This window comes from Vidua chalybeata (genome assembly GCF_026979565.1).
Source record: "Vidua chalybeata isolate OUT-0048 chromosome W unlocalized genomic scaffold, bVidCha1 merged haplotype SUPER_W_unloc_8, whole genome shotgun sequence".
In the NCBI taxonomy this organism is placed as follows: domain Eukaryota; kingdom Metazoa; phylum Chordata; class Aves; order Passeriformes; family Viduidae; genus Vidua; species Vidua chalybeata.
In genome coordinates this window covers 575,801-596,764 of record NW_026530343.1, presented here as the reverse complement: position 1 = coordinate 596,764, position 20,964 = coordinate 575,801, and the positions used below count along the sequence as shown (strand labels likewise).

Below are 20,964 nucleotides of genomic sequence, written 5' to 3'. Positions count from 1 at the left end.
AAAAATAAAGAAAATTCCTTTCCCCAAGGCAAAGTCAAGTCAAGCCTAACTAGAGAGACAAAATAAAAATTTAAAAGTTGTATTGTTTACAACAGTGCCTACAGGCAGAGGTTTTTCTTCTGGTCGGAGAAGAGGAGGAAGTGAGGAGATGTGAGGGAAAACAACATGGCGGCACCAAGATCAGTGTTAAAAAAAGAGGGAGAGGAGGTGCTCCAAGTGTTGGAGACGAGATTCTTCTGCAAGCTGTAGTGAGGACTATAGTGAAACAAACTGTCCCCCTGTAATGCATGAAGTCCACGGGGGATGCAGAGATCCACTCGTAGCCCGTGGGAAAAGTGCTCACGCTGGAGTGAGTGGATGCCAAGGAAAGCTGTGATCTAGTGGGAGACTCGAATAGAGAGAGAGGGCCCTTGCTTCCAGAGATAGAGAAGGAGAGCCCTTGCTTACAAACTAGAGCAGCCTATCCTTAAAAGACTGTACCCCATAGACGAGTCACACATGCCGCAACAGTTTTGGGAAGACTGTTTGTCCGTGGGAGGGACCCCAGGGCATAGCAGAAAAAAGACTCCTCTCCCTGAGGTAACAGAAAAGGATCTCAAATGTTGAACCGACCAAAACCTCCACACCCTGTCTCCCTGCACTGTCGGTGGGAGGAAGGGGCTGGGGGGGAAAAAAGGTGTTTTAAAGGCTTATTTTGCTTCTCATTATCCTCCTCTGACTGTTAATAATACATTTACTTTATACTTTTAAATTTGAACCTGTTTTGCCATTAGAGTATTTTCTCCTAGTCCTTAACTCATGAGCCCTTTGTTAATTTTTTTCCTCTCCTCTACCCAACTGTAGCAGGAGAAAGTAAGCCAATGACTTTCGTGAGTGCCTGGCGTTTGGCCAGTGTCAAACCACGATAGAGCAAAACCTGTTTCTATTACTGGGGTGACAGAGGGATCTCAGCATTTGACTTTGTTTGAAGCTGAGGTGAGCTTGACTGGGAAGAAGGAGAAAAAAACACCCTATTTTGACTCGTCCAGAGGCTCTGTGCATCCTTGGTATAGATTACCTCTGGAGTGGTTATTTCAAAGACCCAAAAGAACTCAGGTGGGCTTTTGGGATAGCTGCTGTGGAGACAAAAGGCATTAGACATTTGAACATCTTGCCTGGTCTCTCAAAGGAACTTTCTACAGTAGGACTCCTGTTGGTTGAAGAACATCATGTACTGATTGCCATCAGAGCAGTGCATTGTCGACAATACTGCACAAACCAAGACTGTGATTCCCATGCATAAGATGATCCATGAACTGGAGACCCAGAGACTTGTCAGTAAGACTCACTCACTCTTCAACAGCCTCATTTGGCCTGTGCATAAATCTAATGGGCAATGGAGACTAACTGGACTATCATGGCCTGAATTAAGTCACACTATCACTGAGTGCTGCCATGACAAACATGCTCGAACTTCAGTATGAACTGGAGTTCAAGGCAGCAAAGTGGTGCCACTATTGACATTGCTAATGCATTTTTCTCCATTCCTCTAGCATCAGAGTGCAGGACACAGTTTGCTTTCACCTGGAGGGGTGCGTAGTATACTTGGAATTGACTGCCCCAGGGGTGGAAGCACAGTCCTACTATTTGCCATGGACTGATCCTGCCTGTACTGGAAAAGGGTGAGGCTCCAGAACACTTGCAATACATTGATGACATAATTGTATGGGGGAACATGGCAGAAGAAGTTTTTGAGAAAGGGGAGAAAATAATCTAGATTCTCCTGAAAATGGATTTTGCCATTACACAAAGTAAAGTCAATGGCCTGCCCAGGAAGTTCAGTTCCTAGGGATGAAGTGTCAAGATGGATGCAGACAGATTACAACAGCTCATGAGTTTAGATAAGGACAGGCTGAGATCACTCACTGATTACTATTGTGGGCAAAACAGACTTGGCTTGGGAAATTAGATTAATTTATTACCAATCAAATCATAATAGGATAATAAGAAATAAAACCAAATTTTAAAACACCTTCCCCCCAACCCTCCATTCCTCCCAGGTTTAACTTCATTCCCAGTTTTTGATACCTCCTTCCCCTGAGCAGCGATAGGGGGTTTGGGGTTGTGGTGAGTTCATCACATGTTGTTTCTTTGTTCCTTCATCCTCCCATTCTTCTGCTCTAGCGTGGGGTCCCTCCCACAGGAGACAATCTTCCATGAACTTCTCCAACATGAGTCCTTCCCACAGGCTGCAGTTCTTCACAAACTGCTCCAGCATGAGCCCCTTCCACAGGGTACAGTCCTTCAGGCACAGCCTGCTCCAACGTGGGTCCCCAGCAAGGTCACAAGTCCTGCCAGCAAACTGCTCCAGCATGGGCTCCTCTCTACATGGGTCCACAGGTCCTTGTCAGGACCCTGATCCAGCATGGACTCCCCACAGGGTCACAGCCTCCTTTGCGCATCTACCTGCTCTGGCATGGATCTCCTCCACAGGCTGCAGGAGGATCTCTGCCCTGCCATGAACCTCCGTGGGCTGCAGGGGCACAGCTGCCTTACCATGGTCTTCACCATGGGCTACAGGGGAGTCTCAGCTCCAGTGCCTGGAGCACCTCCTGCCCCTCTTTCTTCACTGACCTTGGAGCCTGCAGAGTTGTTTCTCTCACATATTCTCACTCCTCTCTTATGGCTGCTGTGTGCAGCAGGTTTTTTTCACTTCTGAAATATGTTATCCCAGAGTCACTACCACTGTTGCTGATTAGCCTGGCCTTGGCCAGCAGTGGATCTATATAAGCCACCTGGCATTGGCTCTATCGGACATAGGGGAAGCTTCTGGCAGCTTCTCACAGAAGCCACTGCTGTACCGCCTCTGCTACCAAAACCTTGCTGTGCAAACCCAATACAATGTTATAAATTCTCTTGCAGTCAGTCTGAAAGAAAATATTTTAATAGTTTTCAAAAGTAGTTTATAGAACATTTAATTTAGATCTACAGTAACAATTTGGGGAAGAAAATTTCAACATTTATTCTCTTTATTTAAAAGTTTTTTCAGCTACCTGTCATTTCAAAACTAGCATGTTTTTTAAACCCTTATCTGTAGTGAAAAGTTCAACCTGTTCTGTGGTAATGCAGGTGCTAACAGTATTGGACTGAGATATCACTAAAAATATGGAGACCATTTGACTAGTATATGTTTGTACTGTGGCTGACTGTATAAAATGGGTTTTTCTAAAAGAAAATTTGAGTTACTTCTCTGTTTCAAATTTGCTCGTGGGAAAAGGTTTTTAAGGATATACATGAGGAAATTGAGAAATATGTGAATGGACAGATTTTTCAGGGGTTGCAAAGGAATCTCTTGCACAATGGGATGCCTGCAAGGGAGAACAAAGCATTCAGGTAGTTTCTAAACTACCTTCAGGAAGTTTCTAAGAACCCTATCTGTCCCTTCTTGGATGCTTATCATCTTTTGTGGTCTTTATGCAGAGCTTTCTGTGTGCTGTTCTTGGATACCATATGAATCAGCAGTGTGTGTGATGTTTTACCCATCTGATAAATAAAACTGCAGCAACAATATTTTTAATATTCTTCATTGAGACTGGCTTTATTAAGAGAACTGCTTTCTTAAGTTGCACTGCAATTAATTTATGCAATCCAGTAGGTATTTTTTAATTTCTGTCATTTACTAGCTAGGATAGGCAGTAGAAAACAGCTTTTTATGAATGCATCCCAAGCAGATTATACAATCGTCTGGGTGTGCTGAAACAGATGCCATATTTAGAAGCCTTTTCTACATAAAATCAAATCACGTCTGTTTCACATTCTAATGTAAGTTTTCTTTGGGTCCTGCATTGCTAGGTTGAACTACATGAGAATTGGACTGTATGATTTCTTTCCCCTTCGTAAAGGAATGAAAATTAGATCTCTCATATAAAGCTATCCCAATGAGATGAAATATACATAAATATGCTTTGGAGAGGATTTGACAGTATACGAGTAGTGATATAGCTGAGATGCAGGTTGAAATGTCAAACCTACTTTTAAGGTCGGGGTTAACAGCTAAGTGTTGTATTCAGTAATGTTTCTCCAGTGTTCAGATAGTCTCATTAAGTCATTATTCCTTAGAATGACAGTTATTTCTCAGCAGGGTATCAAATTAAGGTTTTTTCACTAAACACCTGTGCAGGTTTCACCTGAGATGGAGTTAATTTTCTTTACAGTAGCTAATATGGGGCTGTTTTGGATTTGTGCAGAAAAAAGTGATGATAATATAGATGTTTTAGTTATTGATGAGCAGCGCTTACATAGTGTCAAGGCTTTTTTTGCTTCTCACCCCACCCCAACAGCCAGTAGGCTGAGGGTACACAAAAAGGTGGGAAGGGACACAGCTGGGAAAACTGACCAAAGGGGGATATTCCATACCATATGGGGTCATGCTCAGCATATAAACCAGGGGGAAGAAGGAAGAGGGGGATTCTCAGAGTTATGCCATTTTGTCTCAGCAGAGCTATGATTACAACAGCAAAGCTATGATGTAGTCGCCATCATGGAAACATGGTGGGACGACTCACATAGCTGGAGTGCTGCACTGGATGGCTACAAGCTCTTCAGAAGAGACAGGAAAGGGAGAAGAGGTGGAGGGGGGTGGCCCTTTATATTAGGGAGGCTTTTGATGCCATGGGTATTGAAACTAATGACAATGAAGTTGAATGCCTATGGGTAAGAATTAAGGGAAAGGCCAACAAGGCTGATATCCTACAGGGAGTCTGTTATCGTCCACCCAATCAGGAAGAAGAGGTGGACAAGTTATTCTATAAGCAGATGGGGGATGTTTCAGGATCACCAGGCCTTGTTCTCGTAGGTGACTTTAACCTACCAGACATCTTCTGAGAACTTAATATAGCAGAAAAGACGCAGTCCAGGGAGTTTTTAGAGTGTATGGAGGACAACTTTTTGTCGCAGCTGATGACTGAGCCCACCAGGGGAAGGACTATGTTTGCAAACAGAGATAGGCTGGTGGGAGATCTGGTGGTTGGAGGCTGCTTGGGGCATAGTGATCATGAAATTATGGAGTTTTCAATATTTGGTGAAATGAGGAGGAACATCATTGAAACTTTTACACTGGACTTCTGGAGGGCAGACTTCGGCCTATTTAGGAGACTTATTCAGAGAGTTCCTTGGGAAATAGGCCTTAGAAACAAAGGAGTCCAGGAAAGGTGGGTGTGCTTCAAAACAGAGATCTTGAGGGCACAGGACCACACTGTCTTTGTGTACCAAAAGATGAGTCGACGAGGCAAATGTCCAGCCTGGATGGGCAACGAGGTTTTGAAGGAACTTAGGAACAAAAACAGGATATATCATCTTTGGAAGAAGGGTCGGGTCTCTCAGGAAGTATTTAAGGGGGTTGCTAGGTCACGTAGGGAAAAAATTAGAGAGGCCAAAGCTCACTTCAAACTTAATTTGGCAACTTTTGTAAAGGATAATAAAAAATGTTTTTACAAATATATTAACAGCAAAAGGAAGGGTAAGACCAACCTTTGTTCTCTGCTGGATGCAGGAGGGAACTTAGTCACTGCAGATGAGGAGAAGATGGAAGTGCTTAACACCTTTTTGCCTCAGTCTTTAGTGGGAAGATGGCTTGTCCTCAGGGCAACTGTCCTCCTGGGCTGGTAGATGGTGTCAGGGAGCAGAATGGTCCCCCTGTTATCCAGGAGGAGGCAGTCAGAGAACTGCTGATCTGCTTGGATGTTCATAAATATATGGGACCAGATGGGATCCATCCCAGGGTGATGAGGAAGCTGGTAGATGAACTTGTGAAGCCGGTCTCCATCATTTGCCAACAGCCCTGGCTCACTGGTGAGGTTCCAAGTGACTGGAAGCTGGTCAGTGTGACGCTGATTCACAAGAAGGGTAGGAGGGAGGATCCTGGTAATTATAGGCCAGTTAGCCTGACCTCAGTACCTGGTAAGGTAATGGAAGAGTTTATATTGAGTGTTATTGCTCTACACTTACAGGACGGCCAGGGTATCAGACCTAGCCAGCATGGGTTTGGGAGGGGGAGATCATGTTTGACCAACCTGGTCTCCTTTTATGACCAGGTGATCTGCCCAGTGGATGTGGGAAAGGCTGTGGATGTTGTTGATTTGGTCTTCAGCAAGGCCTTTGACACTGTCTCCCACAGCATATTCCTGGAAAAGCTGGCAGCCCGCAGCTTGGACAGGAGCACTCTGATGGGTTAAGAACTAGCTGGAAGGCCAGGCCTAGAGAGTGGTGGTGAACAGTGCTGCATCCAGCTGGTGGCCAGTGGTGTTCCTCAGGGGTCCGTGCTGGGGCCAGTTCTGTTCAATAATTTTATTGATGACATGGATGAGGGGATTGAGTCTTTCATTAGTAAATTTGCAGACGACAATAAGCTGGGAGCGTGTCAATCTGTTGGAAGGTGGGAGGGCTCTGCAGAGAGACCTGGAACAGTTGGATGGATGGGCAGAGTCCACTAGGATGAAATTTAAGAAGTCCAAGTACCAAGTCCTGCATTTTGGCCAAAATAAGCCCCTGTAATGTTATAGGCTGGGGACAGAGTGGCTGTGCAGTGGCCAGGTGGAAAGGGACATGGGGGTACTGGTTGACAGCCGACTGAACATGAGCCAGCAGTGTGCCCTGATGGCCAAGAAGGCCAATGGCATCCTGGCCTGTATCAGGAATAGTGTGGCCAGCAGGACCAGGGAAGTCATCCTTCCCCTATACTCAGCACTGGTGAGGCTGCACCTTGAGTACTATGTCCAGTTCTGGGCCCCTCAGTTTAGGAAGGACGTTGAGATGCTTGAGCACATCCAGAGGAGGGCAACTAGGTTGGTGAGGGGCTTGGAACACAAGCCCTACGAGGAATGACTGAGGGAGCTGGGGTTGTTTAGCCTGGAGAAAAGGAGACTCAGAGGTGACCTCATGACTCTCTACAACTTCCTGAAAGGTGGTTGCAGTCAGGTGGGGGTTGATCTCTTTCTCCAGGCAGGAACTGACAGGACGAGAGGACACAGTCTTAAGCTGTGCCAAGGGAAATATAAGTTGGATATTAGGAAAATGTTTTTTACTGAAAGAGTGATAAAGTACTGGAATCGTCTGCCAGGGGAGGTGGTGGAGTCACCATCCCTGGATGTGTTTAAAAAAAGATTGGATGTGGCACTCAGTGCCATGATTTAGTTGAGGTGTTATGGCATGGGTTAGACTCGATGATCTTGAAGGTCTCTTCCAACATAGCCATTCTTCAATTCTGTGAAAACAGAAAATATTTGCTAAGATTTGTTTTCCCACGTAAGAGAGATTCTTTAAATGGTCATCTTAAAATCAATTAGTCCATATAGGTCATTGATGCGAAACAACCTTGCCTACTGCATCTCAAGCATATTGCTTTCTTCTGTGTATCAGAATACTCTTTAAAAATGGACTGCATTTGTGTATGTCTCTCATAAATAATTTTGGTAGGTTAGAAAGCTGTAACCGAAACTGCAGGAAAAACAAAAACTTTCCAACATCTTTTCAGTGTTAGAGAATCGAGGCATCACTTTATTCTTTTCAGGATGTTGTTCTGGCCAGGATGTGCAACAGAAATAATTTCATCCACACATTGCCCGGGTTGTGCAGAGAAAATCATTCCATCACATAGTCTTTACTAGATTTTTCACATACTTATACAGTCAAAACCCAGAGAAATTAATTGGTTCAATTATCATTGGTCCCAGTTTACACAGTTCTTAGTATTTGATTTCCTAGTGGTTATTGATCCCTTTGCCTTCAATGTTAATTAGGTTCTCATGCTTTTTCTCATTCTTTGCTCTCTTATCTATCTTTTCCCAGACCAGGTATCTCCTACCATGCCAGGGCAGATGTTTGGAGTTGATGGTTGTTATCTTTTGTATATCTCCTGTTCTACTCCCAGTCTGCTGAGATGTTAAGCTCATCTGGGCTTGACTAGTGAAACAGTCCTTTGAAGAGAAACTTCCGTTCCTTTCCCCTGAGCAAAGGCAAATAAAAACCTTGACTAAACTTATATAAGCATTTTAAACTTTGTATAATTTCCAACAAAGCTAGTTTGAAAAAAATTACATAGACAATATCAAAAGGAATACAAAAAAAAACCCCTTCTTTCTAAGTTCGTTCTAACATTGACTGAGAGATAATGACTCTCACTTTTAAAAAATTAATGGTTTATTAAACCTTAACAAAAATACAACAAAGGACTGAATAAGGAAAAATTACAGTGCTGGGAGTCTCCGTAACCAGCAGCCAAAATGGGTACTCTGCCTTTTATACCCTTAGCCCATCCCAAAGTTTTGTCAGTTAACTCCTTCTCTGCTGTCCATTGGTGGAGATCACTTTCTTACATCTTGATTGGAGGTTAGGTGTTGTTATGACGAGCCTCCTAGTAGTAAGCCAGCTCTCCTCAAATGCCCTGGCTACCAAAGCTAATACAAGGGAGAGGGGAAAGAGGACTATGGGAGGACATATTACAATAACATCACTATACATATTAACATACACACAATATCTATCTCTTAATTGTGAGAGCCAACCATCACATTACTCATCTATAACAACTGTAACCACTTGTAATGGTTCTAAAAAGAAAAACTCAGTGGGGAAAAAAGTTAATACTGCTCGAGCCCCTCCCCCCTGCCCAGCAGTGGAGGGGAAAACAGAACTGTGAGAAGTAAAACCAAAAACATAAGAGTCACAATTTTACTGAGGCAAAAGGCGCAAACACAACAATACAGAGAAAAATAGTTTATCTACAAAATCAGCAAAGGCAAAACATCACCTGGCCCCCCACCCTTAGGGCAAAACCAAAATGGTAGCTCCCCCCATGCTGTCAGCCACGTGGCACCTGGGAGAACAGGCAGCACACCAAAGAGGATCTTGTGGCTCAAACCTCCTCCCCCCAGCCTGGGACCAATGGCAAAACAGGAACAAAATGAAACCCGATGAGCTAGTTCAAACCAGGAACTATGCTGCCAAGATGCGCAGTCCTGGGCAAGCTCCCTCCCTATGGCAGCAGCAGTGGTGGTGGCGCTGGGGGATGCGGTCACTGCATCTTCCCTTACTTGTGGCGAGTGTCTCTCTCTCCCCAACAGCAAGTGGCAATGGCAGTGGGGGGTGCTGGGTCTTTCTCTCAGTGGAGGCAGCAGCAAACTGGCAGGCAACATGCAGCTGGGTCCTGAGCAGGCTCTGGCTGCACACAACTCGACTGGACCGGGGGCCACCCCTGCCACTCCATTTCCCAAGGCAATCTCCTCGTCAGAAGCTGTCTTTTCAAGGTTTTGGGCTCCACGGCTGGAGAAAATGATGAACCAGGGACCTGCAGTGACGGTGTGGTCTGGACAGCCCCAGCCCCTCCCCAGTTCCAGGCCAGAGAAAGAATGGCAGACCTTATGTTTCCCCATACTGCCTTAAAAAAGACAGTCCACTAAAGATGATGTAGAGGAGTGTAGAATAAATGCTTTTGTTACCCCTAATGCTAAACTCTGCCTCCTATCCCTGTAACTAGGTCACCACTGTTGTAAGATTCCAAAAGGTTGAGGCATCTATGGAAAGAATATTGGAACAGATCCATTTTCTGTCCCACTTAGTCACTGAGGGACATGAGTGCTTTCAAAAAATTAGAAAATAGGTAGAAAACTGAGACTATGAAACTGTCATGGTTTAGGAATGGTACTCCACAATTTAGTTCTCCCAATGAGACTTTCCAAACAACACTGTCGCTCAGTCATTCCTCCTAACTCCTCTTCCACCCTCCCTCTGTGGGAGGCCAGAGAGGAGAATTGGATGCAAAAAAAGGCAAAGATCACGGGATGAGATAAGAACAATTTACTGTAAATTGCAATGAGATAAGAAAACTAACAGTAACAGCAACAATATAAATAAGAAAAATACACAAAAAGAACGGTTCATGTCTTACGTTGCAAATGCAAGATGTGGCTGGGGATGTGTATTCTATTGCCATCTATTAGAAACAGGTGGGAGAGTTATCTTCTGTTAATTGAACCACCTGTTAAAACCAGGTGGGGCAGTGTTCTTTATTTCTTCCACTACCCATCCTCCCTCAGGGGAGATATCTTCTGTTAATGGGCCATTGAGTCTCACTGCATGACTGATAAAATTACATCATCCCATTGTGAGATGTTCCACCCAGGGGGAGGAGCCAAGCATTCCTACCTAGATATAATCTGAGATTTAGAACACCACAGTCAGCCTTCTCCCACCAGATTCCCAGAGGAGCAGCTTTCTTCTCTACTGGATTCCCAGAGGAAGACCAGGCCAATCAACACCACCACTGGACCTTCAGAGGAAAACTACACCCTTCTACAAGATCACTGCTTCAACAGAACCGCATCTGTCACTCCAGGACTGCAGCCACCATTTAGTCAGACTGCTACCAAAACCCTGACCAACAGGGTGTCAGGTTGTATTCTGACTCTGTCAGTGTTGTTTTGTGTTACTGCATTTTTTTTAATTTTTCCTAGTAAAGAACCGTTATTCCTATTCCCATATCTTTGCCTGAGAGCCCCTTAATTTCAAAATTATAATAATTCAGAAAGAAGAGGTTTACATTTTCCATTTCAAGGACGGCTCCTACCTGCCTTAGCAGACACCTGTCTTTTCAAACCAAGACAGATCACATGCAAAAATGCTCACAACAGAGCCAGACCCAACCCAACCACAGCCACAGCCACGACTGGAAGGAACCCTTTTCCTCTGGAAGTGAGACAGTCCCTTCCCCCTATCCCTGTCTTCTAGTGTAACTTTATGATGCTGAATTGTATCCCCATTCATCTGTTTAACCCAGAAATAAGTTTTACACCTTTAAAACTAGTTCTAAGTGTGAAGGGAGGGGGGGAAGACAGAAAAGCAGTGAATTGTCTGAGGTGCCTGTATTAAAAAACATAAGGATAAAAGCTTCAGCTTTTCTTCTCACAAACTGTGTTGTCTGCAGCACAGACAGCAAGAAAGAGCTCTCCTTTGCTTTTAATTAGTTTTAGCTAGCTGAGACAGAAAAGTTCCCCGAACTGTAGCTTTTCTTTTTCCTAAAACTGAAACCATGCTCTAAACTGAAAACCAAAAAAAAACACTGAAAGATCACACCTGTGGCCCACCAGGGTCCAGGACACGGCATTTTCCAGTGCAAGAAGAACTAATAAGAGACTGAACGAACCGAACTACATTCCACAAAAAAACTTTTTGAATTTACCAACTCTTCAAAACAGCGAGAGGTTTTATTGTTTAATATTATTCATTTTTTATGCTTGTGAATACTTTGCTTGTTAAATAAACAGTTTTTTCCACTTTTCTCAAAGGAAATATTTTCCTGAACCAGTCAGGAGAAGGATTGCTTAAATCTACTTTCTAGAGGATCCCCTTTAAAAGTTTCCTCACAAATTTCCCCTAAACAAGGACACCCTAGCAATGACATAAGGTGTTAATCGCATAACATGTCTTGGCCATGCCCCCTTCTGCTGATCTGGGGTAGAACCAGGACAGAACCTTAGAGATTAAAAAATATATTTATTTTTTAATGCAGTCAGGGGGGAAATAATATTGCCAGAATGACCAGTATAAAAGCATAATTATCTTCAAGCTCAGATTTAGTTTTTAACATTGTCAATAATTTCCTGAAGGCAGTGGTGAAGAAGAAGATAGCTATTTTAGTATCATCTAACACTCTGATTTCCTGGTTTCAGAAACATAAAATCATTGTTAGAAAATACTTCTAATGGCATTCCTAGAAATTTCAGTTATCTTTTCCTGGGATGATTCCTTTTAATACCTGTAGAAATCAAGGAAGAAACTCTCAAAAATTTATGTGATTTGATAAAGATAATTGGATTAATGTTTCTATAACATCTGTGGCAAATAATGTGCAATTTGTTACATGTATTCTTATATCTTCAAAAGGATATGGAAAATGTTCTTTGACTGCTGATGTCAAGTGTATCAGACTGTAAAGACAGATCATCTAGATTTTGTTTGCAGAACATTACAGCTTAACTAGTAATTACATCTTAATTACCAATTTGAATTTCATGGTACTCGCAGAATCCCTTTTGGTTTTGTTTGTTTCACTGCTTTGATAGCAGTTGTTGGTGTTCCAAAAGAAAGAAATCTCAGATGGTACAATTTTTTAAGGGGCGGTAGATTTACTATTTTGTTTCAAGTAATGTTTATTTTTGGGTACAGCAAAAAGTATCAGTGAAGACTAAGAAGTACTAGGTAAAGGTTATACTGCGGAAACTAGATGAATGATGAGTCCTCAGATTTGTCATGTAAGCAATTTGAGTGCTAACATCAAAAGTAGTGTTCCAAGATTGATATTATATTAGTGGAAGGAAACTAAACCAAATATTTAGCAGTTTTACCACCACACATCATGCATGGTTCAGTCTTTTTCTGCAGTAAATGTATGCTTTTGCATCTCATTCGGCTTCAGTATAATTACTTTTGGTTTTTATCAGATTGAGAAATCAAGCCAATAGATGAGATCCTGGTTTTAAATCTCTCTCTTTTCAACCAGAAATTAGAAGCCAGTAAAAGATACCAACTGACAAAGACTCAGAGAAAGAAAAATTGTTAACTACAACAATGTATAGTACCTCTGGGGAACAAGACACCATAGCCTAGACATAGCATAAAGACTTGAAATTTGTGTGAAGGGTTATTACTTTTTTAAGAAAAGCAGCATTGTTGTCAAGAGCTGTATGTCAGTAGGATACAAGTAGTCATGAGTCTACCCAGGGAACCAGAAACAGTTTTCATTGAGGAAAGAATGTTTCTTTTAAAAGGCTGAATTAGATGTCTGCTGGATACATGTCGCTGGTATATATGGAACTTCATTTTAGAGGTTTTTGCCACATAGTGCAAAGTCATATTCATTTTAGGGCAGGACAAACAGAACTGGCAAACAAAATTATTTCAAATCTTCATCTAATTTTTAGTAATTATATGTCTAAATTAATAACTGAAAAAAGTAATTACGTTTTATGATGCTCCTGATGTATAATACTTGAGCATCTGTCAATTATGATGAATTTCCAACGAAAGCTTAAGAGCAACTTTTGAATACCGAGTCAGTCTTTTACCTCTGGTAGCATTTTGATATCACCTGGCCATACTTTCAGAGCTCAAGAACAATAAAATAAATAATATTGGAATATATTGTTGTATCAGTTTCTCACAAGTAGTGAGCAAATACTTGGGGTATCATTCTTTTGGAATACTCTAAAGCCAACTGATTACATAACTGGGCTTCAGAAAAAAATACAAAATCTTTTGGGAAAAAATATATCTTCCTGTTTCACAAGAGTATTGGCTTGTGCTTAGTTAAATACCATTACTTAAAAATTTTGTTATCAGATAGTAGAAACACTTCATGATCTGTCCAGTTTTGGGATGGGTGAACATGATGTTCCAGAAGAAAATATACTTTGTTAGAAATTAGAGACATGAATTCTTATAATAGAGAGCATATGTTCTCTATATCTAAAAGGCAAACATTTTTCAGATTGAACTTGGGATTCTTGGGAAATCCGTGAGTAGACAATAGTTGCAGGAATAAAATTTTGTTAAGTAATGAGTAGTAGCATTCTCCTGGACTGCCTGAAAAGAGAGGTGACGGGTTGTATGTGTGAAAGCAGGATACATTACTTTAAAAATAACAAACCCAGTCCTTATTGTATGCACTTACCAGATTTAAAATGGAAAGGGGTCTGTATCCTTACTGAAATGAATCTAGTCTGAAATGTAGACTAAATTCGAGAATAGAATCCCATTCTTTTTGTTTGCTAAGTTTTCATCTGTTCTTTTTCTTTCTTAGCGTATGTACATATAAATGGATCTCTTTAAAAGACAAGTTTTCTTTCTCCTTCCCATTCTTTCTGCTCCTATCAGTCTAACTCTGCCAAGTTGCTTAAGAGATGATAATTTTAAAAGCAAGCATATTATTATCCTAAAATTAAACCTGAAAAGTGAAAACTTTCTAAAAATTTAGCTTAATTAAATATAAATTTTCGTGAGAATATTTTATCAATTTCACTAAATAATACTGGATTAGGATAAGCTTATTCTGAAATAATGACCCATATACTCATTTATTAATTCAATTTCATATCATTCCGATTACTATTTTTCTTAGATTGAACACACCTTAACATCATTCATTCATAACCACACATTGGTAAGATGGCCAGTCTGAAAAATTATTCCTGTTAATCACATTCACAATATATGAATGTCTTGATTTGAAAAGACAGGTGTCTGCTAAGGCAGGCAGGAGCCGTCCTTGAAATGGAAAATGTAAACCCCCTCCCTCTGAATTATTATAATTTTGAAATTAAGGGGCTCTCAGGCTAAGATATGGGAATAGGAATAACAGTTCTTTACTAGGAAAATTAAAAACTGTCGCAGGCACGTTCTTCTTTCTTTCAGGATTTTTCATAGAGGAGCACAGAGGAAAGAAAGAGAAAACAATTTCTATTTCTGCTCCTTGTTTTTCTCATGTGGAATGTGTTTGGAGAATCGTTTACCTGGGGTGATTGCTTGATTGGATTCTGGTGAGGATTGTTTGAGCCTGATGGCCAATGCGATCCACCTGTGTCTGGACTATCAACAGAGGGTCACAAGTTGTGAGTTAGTTAGATATGGTAGTTAGAACAAGTAGGTTTGTAGTTTTAGAATCTCCTTTAAATAATATATTAAAGTATTATAGTATAGTTATAATAAAGAAATCATTCAGCCTTCTGAATTGGAGTCAGACATCATCATTTCTTCCCACCGGGTTCACCTGCTTTTGCAATAAAAAACACAAATGTAATAGTACAAAAAAGAAAAGAAACTACTGACAGAGTCAGAATACAACCTGACACCTGGTTGGTCAGGGTGTTGGTAGCAGTCTGACTAAATGGTGGCTGCAGTCCTCCTGGAGTGATAGATGCAGTTCTGTTGAAGCAGTGATCTTGTAGAAGGGTGTAGTTTTCCTCTGAAGGTCCAGTGGTGGTGTTGATTGGCCTGGTCTTCCTCTGGGAATCCAGTGGAGAAGAAAGCTGCTCCTCTGGGAATCTGGTGGGAGAAGGCTGACTGTGGTGTTCTAAATCTCAGATTATATCTAGGTAGGAATGCTTGGCTCCTCCCCCAGGTGGAACATCTCACAATGGGATGATGTAATTTTATCAGTCATGCAGTGAGACTCAATGGCCTATTAACAGAAGATATCTCCCCAGAGGGAGGATGGGTAGTGGAAGAGATAAAGAACACTGCCCCACCTGGTTTTAACAGGTGATTCAATTAACAGAAGATAACTCTCCCACCTGGTTCTAACAGATGGCAATAGAATACACACTCAGCTACACTTTTCAACCTGAGACATTATCCATCCCTTGTTCTATTACCATCTGCATCATACCCAATTCAATAAACTCTACACAATGAAACTTTACACACAGTTTTCACTTAAGACTAGGTTTTCCCTGTGGTACACCACAGGCTTCTCCATTTTTCTGATTTACCCACCAAGTGTAACCAAGTCCTTGAGGAAAAACAATCCCACAGATGGGTTCATCTTTGCCTGAGGTGGGACTAATCCAGTCTTCCCTAAAATATCTTTCATGTGTACCATAGGGACTGTATCTCCATCCACTGTGTGCAGGGATTTAGACTGGGCAGGACCAGCTTGATTGATGGACCCGCGGGTATTGACCATCTAGGTGGCTTTTGCTAAGTTAATTTCTCAATTTCTAAAGGTTCCCCCGCCAAGTTCCTTCAGGCTAGTCTTAAGTAGTTCGTTGCATCGTTCAACTTTCCCGGCAGCTGGTGTATGATAAGGGATGTGATATATCTATTCAATACCATGTTCTCTGGCCCAGGTGTTTATAAGGCCATTCTTGAAATGGGTCCTGTTGTCTGACTCAATTCTCTCAGGGGTGCTATGTCTCTACAGGACTTGCTTTTGCAGGCCCAAGATGGTGTTCCAGGCAGTAGTGTGAGGCACAGGATAGGTCTCCAACCATCCAGTGGTGGCTTCCACCATGGTCAGCACATAGCGCTTACTTTGGCGTGTGTGGGGCAGTGTGATGTAGTCAATCTGCCAGGCCTCTTCATACCTATTTTTGGACCACCACCCACCATACTATAGGATTTTCACCCACTTGGCCTGCTTGATCACAGCACACATCTCACAGTCATGGATAACCCACAAAATACTGTCCATGGTTAAATCTACCCCTCGGTCTTGTGCCTACTTATAGGTGACATCTCCGCCCTGATGACCTGAGGCATCATGAGCACACTGAGGTAGGAACAACTCTCCCTTGTGTTGCTAATCTAAGTCTATCTTTGACAGTTCTATCTTTGCTGCCTGATCCACCTGCTCATTGTTTCAGTGTTCCTCATTAGCCCGACTCTTGGGGACATGTGCATCTACATGACGGACTTTCACAGGTAGCTTCTCTACCTGAGTGGCAATGTCTTTCCACTCATCGGCAGCCCAGACTGCTTTTCCTCTACACTACCAGTTGGCCTTCTTCCACCTTTCCAGCCAGCCGCACAGAGCATTGTCTACCATCCACAAATCGGTATAAAGGTAGAGCTTTGGCCACTTCTCTCTTTCAGCAATGTCCAGGGCCAGCTGAATGGCCTTGAGTTCAGCAAGTTGATTTGATCCCCCTTCTCCCTCGGTAGCTTGTGCGACCTGTCATGTGGGGCTCCATATGGCTGCTTTTCACTTCCGGTTCATCCCTACGATGCGACAGGGACCCTCAGTGAAAAGAGTGTATCGTGTTTCTTCTGCTGGTAGTTGGTTGTACAGTGGAGCTTCTTCAGCCTGTGTCACTTGTTCCTGCTCTTCTTCATCAGTGACACTAAAGTTTTCAACTTCCAGCACATTTGTAATTATTTCCAAAATCCCAGGGTGATTTGGGTTTCCAATACGGGCACACTGTATGATGAGGGCAATCAATTTGCTCTATGTGGATTCTGTGGTGTGGTAGGTAGAGGAAACCTTTCCTTTAAACATCTACCCCAGCACCGGTAGTCAGGGTGCCAGGAGGAGTTGTGCTTCCATACCAATGGCCTCTGAGGCAGCTTGAACTCCTTCTTCTTAGGCGGCCAAGATTTCCTTCTCTGTGGGAGTGTAGTTAGCTTCAGATCCTCTGTAACTTTGGGTCCAGAATCCCAGTGGTCAGCCTCGAGTCTCTCTAGGCACCTTCTGCCACAGGGTCCAGGACAAGCCATTGTTCCTGGCTGCAGAGTAGAACACATTCTTCACCTCTGGTCCTGTCCTGACTGGGCCAAGGGCTACCGCATGAGTGATCTCCTGCTTGATCTGGGTGAAGGCTTGTTGCTGTTCAGACACCCAGTGGAAATTGTTCTTCTTGCGGGTAACCAGGTAGAGAGGGCTCACAATCTTGCTGTACTCAGGAATGTGCATTCTCCAAATACATATGGCACCTCGGAAAGCCTGTGTTTCCTTCTTGCTGGTCAGTGGAGACATCATGGTGATCTTATTGATGACCTCAGTGGGAATCTGACACTGTCTGTCTTGACACTTTACTCCTAGGAATTCGATCTCTCAGGCAGGTCCTTTGACGTTGCTCTTCTTGATGGTGAAACTGGCTTTCAGCAGAATCTGGATGATGCTCTTTCCTTTCTCAAATACTTCCATTGCCGTGTTCCCCTACTCAGTGCTGTCATTGACGTACTGGAGATGTTCTGGAGCTTTACTCTTTTCTAGTGCACCTTGGATCAGTCCATGGCAGATGGTGGGGCTGTGTTTCCACCCCTGGGGCTGTCGGTTCCAGGTGTACTGTATGCTCTTCCAGGTGAAAGCAAACTGAGGCCTGCATTCTGTTGCCAGAGGAATGGAGAAAAACGTGTTAGTAATGTCAGTAGTGGTGTACCACTTTGCTGCCTTGGACTCCAGCTTGTAGTGGAGTTCCAGCGTGTCCGGCACAGCAGCACTCAGTGGTGGAGTCACTTCATTTAAGCCACGATAGTCCACAGTCAGTCTTCATTCTCTGTCAGACTTGTGCACAGGCCAAATGGGAATGTTGAAGTGTGAATGGGTTTTGCTGACCACCCCTTGGCTCTCTAGTTCATGGATCATTTTGTGGATGGGGATCACAGCATCTTCATTCATCTGATACTACCATCGGTGCACCATCGAGGTGGCAATTGGTACTCGTTGCTCTTCCACCCTCAAGAGTCCTACTGCAGATGGGTTTTCTGATAGTCCAGGCAAGGTGTTCAATTGCTTAATGTCCTTTGCCTCTACAGCAGCTATGCCAAAAGCCCATCTGAGTCCCTTTGGGTCTTTGTAATAGTCATTCTAGAGAAAGTCTGTGCCTAGTCTATGCTGGTCACGAAAGGATGTTTCTGCCACTCCTTCCCAGTCAGGCTCACCTTGGCTTCCAACAGTGTCAATTGCTGTGATCCCCCCATTACCCCAACAATGGAAACAGGTTCTGCCCCCACATGTCCTGATGGCATTAGGGTACATTGCACACTAGTATCAACTAACGCTTCATATTTTTGTGGCTCTGATGTTCCAGGCCATCAGATCCACACCGTCCAAAAGATTCGGTTTTCCCATGCCTCTTCCTGGCTAGAGGCAGGGCCCCTCTAATCCTGGTTATTATTTCTTTCCTGGGCATACATGCTAGAGGTACGTTCAAGGGGATCTGACAGATCATACCCAGCAGCTCGGTCATGGGAAGCTGAGGTTACTTTCACTTTAGTGGAACTCCCGGTATTATTGTTTTTCTTTTTGAGATGACGCACCCGTGCTGCCAGGACAGAAGTAGGTTTCCCATCCCACCTTCCCATGTCTTCCCTATGGTCATGCAGGAAGAACCACAGGTCAGCTTGGGGGGTGTACCCTCAGTCTCTAGCTGGGGGACGTTGGGCTCTGACTTTGGCGCCTGTGACTTGCACTGGTGCGATATGGGAACTGTGCCTTCTCATCTCCTCCTTCATCTCCCTCATCTCCCTCATCTCCTCTTGGAGGGTCCTAATTACAGCAGAGACATGGGCCTGCATCAGGCCATTGATCATACTCTCATAATTTCTAAGCTTGTTGGCAACAGAACCCACTGTCTCTCAGTTGGTATCGGCATTAATCGTTGCAATGAAGGTGGTGTATTGGGATGGCCCTAGATTTGCCAGACTCCACAACATTTGTCCCGTGCACCTGACTTTGTCGGGGTCATTATCATACTGTCCATCCCTCTCAAAGAGTACCTCTAATACTGACACTTCTCTCAGCTGTTGGATCCTTTCTTCAAGCGCATTCTATTATGGTGTCCCTGCATTCTCTCCCTGTGGACAAACCTTTCTCTGACACTCATTAAAAGCCGCTCCCAGAGGGAAAGGGGCCCTGGCTCCCTTACAAAAATCTGATTCATACCTGAGTCCTGGGTCAAGGGTCTCAAATTCCTTGCCTCACCACCATCTAGTTGCATACCTGTACCCATAAGGCCCCAGACCCGAAGTAACCAGGTTGTATAAGCCTCACGTCCCTGTTGTACAATGTCTTTGTGCAGATTACAGAGACTTTCATATGTCAGGGACTTGGTGATGATCTCAACTGTTGGTTGCCCTGCGGGTTGTGAGGGCCCTCCATTCTTATCCTTATCTGGGTGCTCTGATTTCGTCTTAGACTTCCTCATTTCCACAGGGGTGACTGCTGCTGGCTGTGACAGCCCTTGCGATTCAGCTGGAACCTGGACAGTTGTAACGTCTGTGGGTTCCACTGCTGCACCATTAAACTCTCCCTCTTTGAGGCAGGGGGAGGGTTTCTCATCAGCTGGAGAAATGTACTCCTTTAGCATCTGGCCCATCTCACATATCTCCTGTTCCAGAACCCTCACCCAATCTGGATGGTTTATTTCTTAGATGGGTTGTGGGGCAGGGTCAGGCTCTGGGGCGGCATCCCTAGTCCCCAGGGCAGTGTCAGGTTCTGTGGCAGCATCCCTACTTTCTGGGGTAGGTGTCAGGGAGGTTATCCATGTCAATCTTCCCTTATCTCTGAATGCCAAAGAGAGCAGGCTTAACAGGCATATCAGCAACACCAACCACTGCATGATATCATTAGCATTTAGAGAAGATTTGAACCCTTCGAAAACTGGTGGGGCAGACACAAAGAGATGGTTAAAGGGTTGGGAGAAAATTTCCCCCCCCGTGTCATTTTCTCACAGTAGGTACCATTATTAAAGTAAGCCCAAAAGCATACAGTAAGTGTGCAATAGCTCTGAATGCATGTGCCTGGTTTACAGAGGAAGTTAAAAAAAACATGAATTCCTCACCTTATTAACCCATGAAGCAAACTGAATAACAGCCACAGTAGCCTTTGTTATAGGACCCATGTTTAGAAAAGGGCATTCAAATGGGAGAAATATAGCCACAACCACATGCTACCTGAACCAGGGTAAGCTAGACCACATGGTGACACTTAACAAGTTTTCTATATCCAGCACACAAAAAATTAGATTACTCAAGAACTGTTATTTCTTTCTCACCCTTTTTCTCTCGATGCCCTAGAGCTTCACGTTGGATGCCAAAATCTGTCTTAGTTTGAAAAGACAGGTGTCTGCTAAGGAAGGCAGGAGCCTCTTCTGAAATCTGAAATGTAAGCCCCCTCCCTCCAAATTATTATGATTTTGAAATTAAGGGGCTTTCAGGCAACGGTATGGGAGTAGGAATAACAGTTCTTCATTAGGAAAAAATAAAAATAAAAATGCAGTAATACAAAACAACAGTGACAGTAAAAATACAACCTGACATCCTGTGGGTCAGGGTTTTGGTAGCATTCCTATTAAATGGTGGCTGCAGTCCTCCTGGAGTGATAGATGCAGTTCTGTTGAAGCAGTGATCTTGTAGAAGGGTGTAGTTTTCCTCTGAAGGTCCAGTGGTGGTGTAGATTGGCCTGGTCTTCCTCTGGGAATCCAGTGGAGAAGAAAG

The 20,964-nt window shown here is 43.3% G+C and overlaps 1 protein-coding gene across 2 annotated transcripts in view; it reads left to right on the top strand.

Moving 5' to 3' along the window:
* Positions 1-20,964, top strand: part of LOC128783022 (guanine nucleotide-binding protein G(q) subunit alpha) — a 233,425-nt gene that overhangs the window by 119,788 nt on the left and 92,673 nt on the right. The window lies entirely within an intron of this gene.